Source organism: Macrotis lagotis, chromosome 7 (genome assembly GCF_037893015.1).
Source record: "Macrotis lagotis isolate mMagLag1 chromosome 7, bilby.v1.9.chrom.fasta, whole genome shotgun sequence".
Taxonomy (NCBI): domain Eukaryota; kingdom Metazoa; phylum Chordata; class Mammalia; order Peramelemorphia; family Peramelidae; genus Macrotis; species Macrotis lagotis.
The window spans coordinates 59,723,578-59,735,720 of NC_133664.1; the positions used below are offsets into that span (position 1 = coordinate 59,723,578).

The window sequence follows — 12,143 nt, forward strand, 5'->3', positions numbered from 1 at the left end:
TATTAAAATATAAAGGATTCACTTAAAGAAATTACAAGTTTTCATTAAAATGAAATCCTCAGGGGCAGCTAGGTGGCACAATGGATATAGCACTAGCCCTGGAGTCAGGAGTACTTGAGTTCAAATCTGACCTCAGACACTCAATAATTACCTGACTGTGTGGTCCTGAGCAAGCCACTTAACCCATTTGCCTTGCAAAAACCTAAAAACAAACAGCCAAAAGAAAAAAAGAAATGAAATCCTCAGAATATTCTTTCCTCTGTATGTTTTGAGATACCAATCAGAAGAGTCAAAGTAAGATATTTCTCATTTTAGGAATGCTGCCATTTCTACTGCAAAGCATCTATGTCTTGTAAAACCCCCCAAATTCATCTCTTCAGGCTATAAAAATTCTTGAACAATAACTGAAAAAAAATTATCTATTATGGATTTGCTTTAAGACATATACACAGCTACACCATCAAATAAAAGGCAACCAATGACATGAAAGTTTTTTTATCACATTATTTTTTTCTTGTAAAGGCAAAATTTCACATGAAAGACAATGTTTAAGTATTTATTGAAGTTAGTTATTATTCATTAGACAACCATAAATCTTGTAAAAGTAATGAGGAAAAGGATTCAAAAGAAAAAAAAAGGATAACATGATTATGATTGATGATGAGTTTCATAGAACTACCAGGATTCCCCCACTCCATTAAGAGCAGAATAGCTTTTCACCAAAGGGGAAACAATACCTAAAAGTTGACTGCCTTAGAGAGCTAAGATTCAAATTGTGACTCCCTTGATTAAGCTTCTTGGTAATCTCTGTCTATATTGACATGGCTTATGGGTCATAATAAAACCATTTAAAAAAAAAAAGTCTCACCCTCATCGAACCAGGACCTTTCAGACTTGGTGGATATCCCAAGACCTTGAGAGTCACCATACACTATCTTGCAGACCAAGGCTTATGATCACATGGAGACAAAGGAATAGAATCTTCCAAACTAAATTCTTGTTAAATATCTCTTTTAAGGTTTCCCAAATACTTTCATCACAACAACCCAATGTGGCAGGTAATGATATATATTATCATCTCCAGTTATAAAGCACAAAAACGGACTATCAGAGAAGTTAAATTACTTGCCTAATACCCTAAAGCTAATAATAGGTAACAGACATGAGATCCAATCCCAAATTTCCTAAATTCCAAGTACATAAATAAATTAAGACTTGGCAGATAAAATTTTAGTTCATTACTTGTAGATCCTGGGCAGCTCCAAAATCATTTACAATTTTATCTAGGAGTAATATTATGAAATGCTCTCCATGATCACCCGTTTCATATTTCTGGCAGAAAAAGAATCATTGTTACTAACAGCTACTTAATGCAATTTAAGGATTAATAGTAATCATGCGGGTCTAGAAACAGCAGAGGTGCACATTATATTTCCCAAAACTACTTGAGATATAAAAGCCAAAGTTAGAGAAGGCTGTAGCAAAAGCATGAAAAGGCTCCTTAGTCAGGCCCATCACCCAAAAAATATATATTTAAGGACTTTTCCTGATAAATTAAATTTGTTAATAAACATCTGTAATTAGTAATTAAATTATACTCAATATAAAATGTATGCTGACATTATATAGTATTTAAAGCAACCTGTGAAAAATGAATATGCTCTGTTTTAATTCAACTATTTAAGGTTTATAGAATCATTCTCTGAGTCCATGTTTTACTCACAAGTCCTGGAAATTATTCTAGTCAATATAAAAAAAAACCCAACAAGGAATATAGAGGCAACATTTCTGAGTGTTGAATGTATCCTATACTAATCAAGTTTCCATTAGCATTGTTGTAAAAGACTGAATTTACACCCACATGTATGGTAGATAATGCATAGTAAATGATACAAATGGAATGGAATGAAGAATGATCCAATGTGTGAAGTTCATTGGGTCTAAATACAGCCTGCCCTTTCTCCATAGACAGCCCTGGCATCCAAAGAATCTGCTCCATTTGAAAGCTGCTTACACAAGACTGTAAAGGAAGCTTCCTTAATGGTTTTCAAAACATGAAAGATTAACACTGTAACAATCAAAAATAGGTCCCTCCTAATAGCTAGTGTTATACCCAATATTCTATAAACTTATAATGGCCTTGATGATTATAACTTAGAAAAAATGGATTGACAGAATACAAGACCAAGGAATGACTAAGTCTAAGAAATGTAAGCCTTACAAAAATGTCTTTTGTAAAGGAAACGCTATATGCAGTCTCTATGTTTCCATAACGACAGTGGTGGCATAATAAAATGTATTCTTTAGTACTCAGTCTAAAAAAATGTTCATGTATACTTCACTCATAACAATAAATATGTTGCTAACAGGATTCATGTAAGTCATATTTTTGTAAATCAAATCACATATCTAGACTTTTAATTTATGATTAATTTTATTTCTACTTAACATTCTAATATTTTAAACGAGAGCTTTATTACAGATACTACCTATTTCATAGATTTCAGGGAGTTTCCTTTAGCTGTTTGCTTTTTATTGGAATCTAAAATTTCATCAGTGTCAGAGACTTCAAAAAGGAAGTACTTTCTACCAACACAGATCAACAATTTGACTGTCATTTATATTAAGAGAGCTGGCTAGACTAGTTGAACCTAGAAAACCACAAGTTAACATTATTTATGTTGTATTGTAGTTTAATTTAGTTAGTTAAACATTTGCCAATCCTGTTTGAATCTGGTGCCACAAATCTGGGAGTTTTGTAGCTACTAGTAGTCAGTTTGATATTTCTGGTGTAGGATGCTGAGAGGGTAAATGTGTCGACCAGTGGGGCAGGCTTTGAATCTAGGGTTTTCTGACTCTAAGACAAGCTCTCTGTATGAGGCATATGAGATAGCAAAGCATTAAGTTTCTACTTATTTAAAGCTTCAACAGCTTTAAACTATAGTTATCCCTTCCACATCATGAATTTCACCACAGTTTTGATATATTGCGGGTTGGCATAAGAAATGAAATGTAAATTTTGTGAGAGTTTTGCAGAAACCACAGATTACAAACAAAAGCTAGCAGAGGACACAGAAAAAGTTTCAAAAGTTTCAAAACTCAGAAATGCATAATATATATATACATATATATATATATGTGTGTGTATATATATATATATATATATATATAGAGAGAGAGAGAGAGAGAGAGAGAGAGAGAGAGAGAGAGAGAGAGTATTATATAATACCATTCCAAATGTTACAATAAGGTACTGGAAACACCCCATAACAGAAATATTCAGATTTCTCTGATAGGAAGGGAGGGTCAAACATTTTTCCACAGATTTTCCAGACTGCAGGATGCTAAGTCCTAACCCCCTTAATATGGTAGAGATAAATGAATACAGAAAATTTTTTTAATATCCTGAAGACCACCCTCCCCACTCCATCCAAAATCTCTGCAGGGTTATTATGCAACTAAAAGGAATAACTCTATTACATTTTAGAAACCTTGAATGCTATGTGGAAATGAGCTCATTCCATGCATATTCAAAGAAGCATTTGGTTAAGTCCTTTTAAACTCCATGCTTATCCTTTGATTTCCTTTGATAATCCCTTATGTCACTTACAGCAGCATAAGTCATTAAAAGCTGTCAGGTCTTAACTTAAAAATATTTCAAATTCAGTTTAAATAAGTTATTCAAATGGGTTAATATGAGAGATGGGGGAGGTTTATTAAAACAGCTTCCCATCTCCTTAATGATCCTTAATGCATTTATATAAAAGCCTAGCTGATTGCTAATTAAATACAGCACAAACTCAAAACATAGAAATACTTGTAAAAGGACAAATTCAATGCAATAGAAAGAGCTCATCTTCAGTGACAAGATTGTTGAAATCTTTCCAAATGAGAAAGCTGCACAAGATTCTTCTGCTTTGACCAGAATATTTCAGGGTTTTGATGATCTCTTTACTTTTTCTAAGAGCAGCAATGCTATACTTTGATTAGCAAGCTTCTCATTTTCTCTTATTTACATATCCAAACATTCCGAACTGTCATCACACTTAATATCAGAACTAAACCATTCTGTAAGATCACATAATATAGATGTGAGTGTTATACACATATGCACCAGTGTTCAGTGGAATCCTTCTATAATCCTAGAATAAGAGTCCACAACTGATTAATAGCAAATGGGTGGGAAAGAAATGGATTTGTGTTCCAGTTACAACCTCTTTAATAACCTTCAGCACTTTCCTAAGTGTCAGTTTCCAAATCTATAATCAGAAATAACAATATTTCTGCTGCTTATAAGAGTGTTAAAAAAATTAAATCAATTAACATGTACACAATGATGAAGACCACATCTCACTGGCCTGATGATGATGATGATGATAATTCTTGGTGAAAACTTGATATCAAAAAGTTTGCTTATGCTATTGTTAGATCTAAAAAAACATTGGACTTCAGTACCATACCTCAAGCAAACTTTTAATATTAGATGATAATGCATAGTTGTTATGTTTGGGAGATGTGATTTGAGGTGGGACATATCTGAATCCATGTAAGAATAAATTGTACTATAACAAGGATTTTGTTTTCATTTTCATATATCATTCTTGTTTTCCAAAGTGGGGCCCCATATGGTTAAATTCCAGAATAAACTGAAAACAGCTCTTCTTTATCATAAGCATGTATATTATTAGGTTAAAAAAAAAAGAAAATCCCTATTTCCCAGCTGGCCAAAGATACTGCTGCCAAATAAAGTAGAAACTTCAATAAGATATGGAGTGTTTGCTCAAGTGAATGCAAAGACAGCTTACCCAACAAGTTCAACTAAGTACTTGGAAGAAGTATAAATCTCCTTGACCAAGATAATTATGTGAGTTTGTTCATGCCAACATGTGTTAGGGGTCTAAGTGATAAAGGGATGATGAAATTGTCAATTTCTTGATCCATATATTTTCAGGCGGTCTTTTTTTTTAGTTTTTTTTGGCTAGGCAATGGGGTTCATGTCTTGCCCAAGGCCACACAGCTAGGTAATTATTAAGTATCGGAGGTCAGATTTGAACTCAGGTACTCCTGACTCCAAGGCCAGTGCTCTATCCACTGCGCCACCTAGTCGCCCCCTAAGTGGGTCTTTATCATAGATAGAAGCTGCACCTTGCACATGGAAAGTCAAAATAAAAAATTGAGGCCACTAGTAACAGAGAATTCATCTCTGTTCACTTTTCTCAATAACCTGCTCCCCAGGTCTGCTAATAGACAGACAGATGGATAGAAAGACAGAGGGAGACATAGACAAATATTAACTTAAACCAGATAGGTGAGTGAGGCAGGTTGGGTAATTTAGGGGAAAAAACAACCCAATTACAGGCTAGGAGGGATCTTAGAAATCACCTAGTCATAGGATAATAAGACTTGAAAATCAGAAGGTATCAATAAGATCCTTATAATCCAATCCACTCATTTTATAAATGATGATGCAAACGTTTATGGGGATTAAATAGCTTGACCAGATTAACTTAGCAAGTCAGATCTAGACTAGAACCCACATCTTAACTCCAAGTTCAGGTCTCTTTTAAACCAAATAATCCTCTCATTATCCAAGTTCTATCACTCTACAAAGAGAAAGAGACAATGGAACTTTGTGTGAACCTCATTCAGTCTTCAAAGAACTAGGGTCACTCATGCATTTTTTGACATGAATCAATGGTGACAGAATGGAAATTCAGGGCCATGGTAAGTCCTCCCCCCCTCTTCTGCCTCTAAATGATGAACTGGATCAGTCTTTCTTTTGAAACACGTATGAAACCTTGGTCAGGGCACTAAAAGTGGAAATGGCATGGGGCTCTGATCACCTTGCTCGTCTAAATATAGCTACAAAGGTTTAAATTTCTCTAAAAAGAAAAATGAAAAGTCAAATAATCAGTCAGACAATCTTATTCATTAAGAGAGCTGAGTCCTAGTTCTCTCTTCCATTCCTTGAAAACCACAAAGGGGCTGAAGTTGTCCAAATGTCAGGAACCCTTTCTGTAAAAAAAAACAAATGAATATAAATCCAGAGTTGGGGAGTGCAGGGATGAGAATTTTCCAATTATATTTGTAATGTTTCCTTTTACAGGACCATAGGGAGGTATCTATTTTTTTACAAATCTGAAGTTTACTAGAAATGTACCACTGAGAATCCCTAACTCCATTCCTGTTGAAAGGTTACCTCCTACAAGAAAATTTTCCTAATTCTCCATTTCTTAGGGTTCTACTCCCCCACCCAAATTCCACAAAAACTGCTTTGCACTATTTAGTAGATATTTTGTTTTTCCTTATCTGTGTACAGGTTTTCTAACCTCTGCCCCTTGAAGGCCTGGCATTAATCAGAGGTTTCATAGATGACTGTTGAACAGAAATGAACTCCACTGTGAAATAATATTGGGGGCAGGAAATAGATGGCAAAGATAATGAAGCTGGCACACACATTGCCAGAGCTAGCTCAGTATTTGGGAACCTCTGAAAGAAAGTGTGAGAGAGAAGAGGTATTAGACTGACTACAAACTGAAATTCTACTGAGCCATTGCGCTGACCCCATTGCTATATCCAGTGAAACATGGACTATCTACAAGCGCCATGTCAAGAAACTGAATCATTTCCACTTAATTGTCTTAGTAAGATTCTGAAGGTCACTTGGCAGGAGAAGATACCAGACACTGCAGTCCTTTCTCAAGCTAAACTGCCAAAGGTTACTATAGAGTGTACAACTACAATGGGGCTGGTCACGTTAGAATACCAAAAAAGAAGGGGGTACAGTGGATAGAGCATTGACCTTGGAGTCAGGAAGACCTCAGGTCAATTCCAACATCAGACACTTAATACTTAGCTGTGTGATCTTGGGCTTGTCATTTAGCCTCATTTCCTTGCAAACAAAATAAAAGAATGCCAAAAATAACTATTTTACAGAGAATTCACACAATATAAGCACTAAGGAGGGGAAGGGGGGGGTGTCACTTTGGAAGTGATTGTTCAGTATGGGAGACAGGACCGCCCAGCATAGTGTGCCCTCATCAGTGAAGGTGCTGCACTCTATGAACAAGGTAGAATTGAAGCAGCTCAAAGGAACTGTGAGATACCTAAGTTCAAAGTAATCATTTCAAGTGTTCACATGAACTATTTGTGCCCAACCTGTGATAGAGCATTCTGAGTTCATACCGGCCTCATCAGTCACAGTCATACTGTCATTCATCTCTTACAGAATAATGTCAAATTAGTCTTCTTTGATAATGAAGGACAAGAACCCACTTCTCAACAAGGTAAATAATCTCCAACAGATTAAATGGCTTCCCCAAGGTCACAAAGCAAGAAGGAGCAGTAATAATAACAGTAACTATAAAAATAATAGTAATGGTAATAATAATGATGATGATGATGATAGTCATGGCAATTACAGTAATGATAGCAATAGTGATAATAAAAGGAATAACAGTAATAATAGTGATGGTAATAATAGTAATAGTAATGAGAAACTAACAGTGATAATAGTAAGAGTAATAATAGTAGTAGCAGTAATAATGATGATAATGATAATAGCAATAAAAATAGTAACAGTAATAATAATAGTATTGTTGTCAGTATCAGTATGCTGACAATATAACAATGATAGTGCTAGTAATGGTAATAAAAACAGTAGTAATAACATGATAATAATAGTAATAATGATTGAAGTGACAATAGCAATAACGATGGTAATAGTAGTGGTACTAAGAATAGCAATAATAACGATAATAACGATAGTATTAATAGTAGTGGCAATAGCAACAGTAATAATAATAGTAGTAGTCCTAATCACAGTAACAGTAATAGTCATCAAAATAACTATCATGTTTATAGCACTTCCTATGTGCAGACAATGCATTAAAGCTCTTTACAATTATTATCTCATTTGATTCTCACAACAATCTTGGGAGGTAAGGGCTACTATTATCCCTATTTTAAAAATAAGGGAACTGAGGCAGACAGAAGTCAAATGACTTGCCCAAGGTCATCAAGTATAGTCTGAGGCCATATTTGAACTCAGATCTTCCTGGCTCCAGCACAAGGAGTAATAATAATAAAAATAATGATAAATAATGATGATGATGAATAATGTTTTTTACACACTAGGCACTATGGTAAGTACTTTACAAATATTAACTCATTGGATCCTCACAATAATCCTAAAAAGTAAGTGCTATTATGATTCCCATTTTACAGATGAGGGAACAGAGGCAAATAGAAGTTAAAAATGACTTGCCCAAGGTCACAAAACCAGGATGATCAGAGGTCATATTTGAACTGCTATTCCTGACTATGGCTCTCCATCCTCTGCACCAAGTAGCTGCCACAGATAAAAGCAGACGCCAGGTGAGAAGTCACATAGAGGATTTTTTTCTTTTCTTTCTCTTAAAAATATAAGAGAAATTTGATTGAGGTTACAATAGGACATATGTTTCTGTCCTAATGTTTAATATTAGTATATATGACATATTCAAGGCCTGTTACCATCAAGTAAGAATTGACACTGAATGCTTAGAGTCCCCATCTACCTAAAAAGGAAGATGCTTATGTTTTCACAGTGTTTCACAATTTTCCTAGTCATGTTCTTATCTATGACCTGCCTCTACGAGGTAGGGAGGTAACAGAGTCATTATATCCATTTTGATAGATGAAAAAAATCAAAGTAAAGTTCAACCAATCAACACACATATACAGGCATATTTATAAACACACATATATAAATATGTATGCATATAAATACACATTAATATATATTATATATAATATAATATAGAAATACCTATATATATATATATGCAGGATAAATATGTTTATATATATATCTATATAGTATACCTATATATAAAATAATATACATGCATGTTTATATTATAAGTATGTATGTGTCTATGTGAATATGTATATATATATGAATATGTATAAATCTATATATACTATATACAGGATAAATAGGAAACGATTAAAAAGAGAGGGCATTGGAATTAAGAAGGGTTAGAGAAGGCTTCCTGAAGGACAGAAAAAATAACTCACCCTAGATCACATAACAAATTAATATAGACCTAGAAGCCAGATATGTGGCTTTTTCTGTTGTGATAATCTATTGAAAGAGATTAAAGTATAAGTATAAGCCACAAGATAGCAATTCATAAAGAAAATGAACCCCTAAAGCTGCTCTGACTGCCTCCCATGAGTTTCTGAAGTACAAGTCCCAGGGATATCTGCTTCAGAGCTTTTCATCTTGAGAATATAGACACACACACACACACACACACACACACACATGCATTTCAAAAACTTATTATTAGGGGTGACTAGGTGGCACAGTGGATAGAGCACCGGCCCTGGAGTCAGGAGTACCTGAGTTCAAATCTGGCCTCAGACACTTAATAATGACCTAGCTGTGTGGCCTTGGTCAAGCCACTTAACCCCATTTGCCTTACAAAAATCTAAAAATAAACATTATTAAATGAATGAAAGTCAATCTTCATAGATTCTGATATAGAGAAAATTATTGTTTAGGTCATATTTCAGGAACAGATATAGTGCTTGGAAATACCTACATCTAGAAAATAGCAACAACTATTTTAATTTCATCAACCAATTTAATTTACTTTCTTTTTTCTTTCTTTTCTTTTTCTTTATGTAAAGGAATCAGGGTTAAGTGACTTGCCCAGAGTCATGCCACTAATAAGTGTCCAAGGTTAGATTTGAACTCAGGTCCTTCTATCCCAAGGCTGGTGTTTAACTCACTGCACCATTTAGCTGCTTAATTTAGTTTAAAAGAAAGCAAGGAAACAAGTATTTATAAAGGGCCTATGTGCCACTATGCTAAGCATTTATAGAAATGTTCCTCTTTGATACTCATAACAACCCTAGCAGGTTATTATTAATATCTTCATTTTAGAGTTGAGGAAACTGAGGCACACACACAATTTGCTTCTGAGTTTCATGTTCTGGAAAATCTATGTAGTGATTATAAAGGAATCATTCAAACATGTTTTACATGAAGAATCTAATCCTCAAAGCCATATAGGCTAAGCAGGGTCACAGATGTATTGTTAAACAGGGCCTCAGAGGTTAATTCAACCCCATATGACCTTTCCTTCAATTAAATCTCAACAAAAATTCCACCTTCTAAAAGACACCACAAAATGATGATGCCCTCCTTTTGAGACTACCTTTTTCATATAATTATATATTTTTATATGCATATATGCACACATACATAGCTGTACATATAAATTTAAGATTTATATAGTTAACCTATTTATTTAGCCTACATGAATATATATATATATATGTATATATAGTCTATATATTTATGTGTGTTTATTTAAATATACACAGGGTATATAAAAGATGATCTTTTTTGTTATTTTCTGTCTTTTTTTCATATCACATCCCTTTAAAATGTGGCATTCTTGAGAGTAATGACTGTTTTTGTCTTTTTTGACATTCCCAAGTTCATAACACATTGCCTGGCACAAGAGAGATGATTAAAAATTGCATATCAAGAGCAGCTAGGTGGCACAGTGGATAGAGCCGGAGTCAGGAGAACCTGAGTTCAAATCCAACACCAGACAATAATTGCCTAGCTGTGTGACCTTGAACAAGTCACTTAACTCCATTGCCTTACCAAAAAAATGGCATGTACACTCCTCCCTTTGCAGATGAGGGAACAGAGGCCCAGAGAGAGTAAGGAGTTTATAAAAGGTCAAACACTGAGAGGAAGTAGCATAGCTGGGATTCAAACTCAGATTATCCTCTGCCTCCAATCAACAACCACTCCTGGTGGACCACATTTTTGCGATGGGTTCTTTAGATGATAGGGGGAAGAAAGAGTTTAGCAGACTATAGAACAGTTTTCAAATTAAAAATTAAAAATTAAAACAAAATTAATTTGATGGAAATTTAGTACATGGGGGTTCCATGTGGATTGTATGACCAAATGAAAATCAGTCTGCATCCCAAGGACACATGAAGCAGCTAAGGATACATGTTTGGTATATTCATAGCTATATATTTCAAAATGGATATAAACACAACCAGTGGGGAAATTAAATTCTAATAGAGCCAAGAGTGTAGCTTTGAAAAGCTTTTAAGCATTTATCTCTTCCAGGATCTCATGGGGAGTTCAAACTTGCTTTGCAAGCAACGGCATTCTCCAAAGCTCTAAAATGCAGATCCTTATTGTGGCACTTAATCTGTCATACAAAAAATAATAAAATAAAATAAAAAATATTCTTGGCAGTCAGATTCAACATAAGAAAAGAAAGTTTTCATTTCTCCAAAAATGAGGAAGGAAATACTTATCTTCATTGTATACTTTCCTTCTGCCTTCTTCAAAAGGAAGAATATAGAAATAGTCCTGGAATTATGACTTTTTATTGCTCTCTCCACTCTGGTGAATTTTTTAGCTACTATGTTTATATGAATTACAAAATATATGAGCTGGAAGAGATGTTAGGAACATGGAGTCCAACACACTCACTTTACAGATGAGAGAAATAGGACATAGTGAAAAAGAGAAACTGAGTCCAAATTCATCCCTCTTTCCTCTATATGTTTGACCCAAAGAGCAAAAGAGAGACTCACAATGGGAGTCAATAGCCAGCAATCTATCACCCTTAGTGGCTGTAGTTCTTTTTTATTTTTATTTATTATTATCATTATTATTAATTATCATCATCATCATTATTATCATTATTATTTGCAAGGCAATAGTTAAATGGCTTGCCCAGGGCCACACAGCTAGGTAATTATTAAGTGTCTGAGACCGGATTTGAACTCAGGTACTCCTGACTCCAGGCCCAATGCTCTATCCACTGCGCCACCTAGCTGCCCATGGCTGTAATTCTAAGAGTTCATAAAAGATATCATCCAGGGGCGACTAGGTGGTGCAGTTAGATAGAGCACCAGCCTTGGAGTCAGGAGTACCTGAGTTCAAATCCGATCTCAGACACTTAATAATTACCTAGCTGTGTGGCCCTGGGCAAGCCACTTAACCCCATTTGCCTTGCAAATGAAAATCAGTCTGAACTCAGGTCCTTCTACCCCAAGGCTGGTGTTTAACCCACTGCACCATTTAGCTGCTTAATTTAGTTTAAAAGAAA

At 34.7% G+C, this 12,143-nt stretch overlaps 1 protein-coding gene across 2 annotated transcripts in view; it reads right to left on the minus strand.

Annotated features, from left to right (window-relative positions):
- The window catches only part of NEBL (nebulette), a 456,697-nt gene that overhangs the window by 159,343 nt on the left and 285,211 nt on the right, over positions 1-12,143 (minus strand). The window lies entirely within an intron of this gene.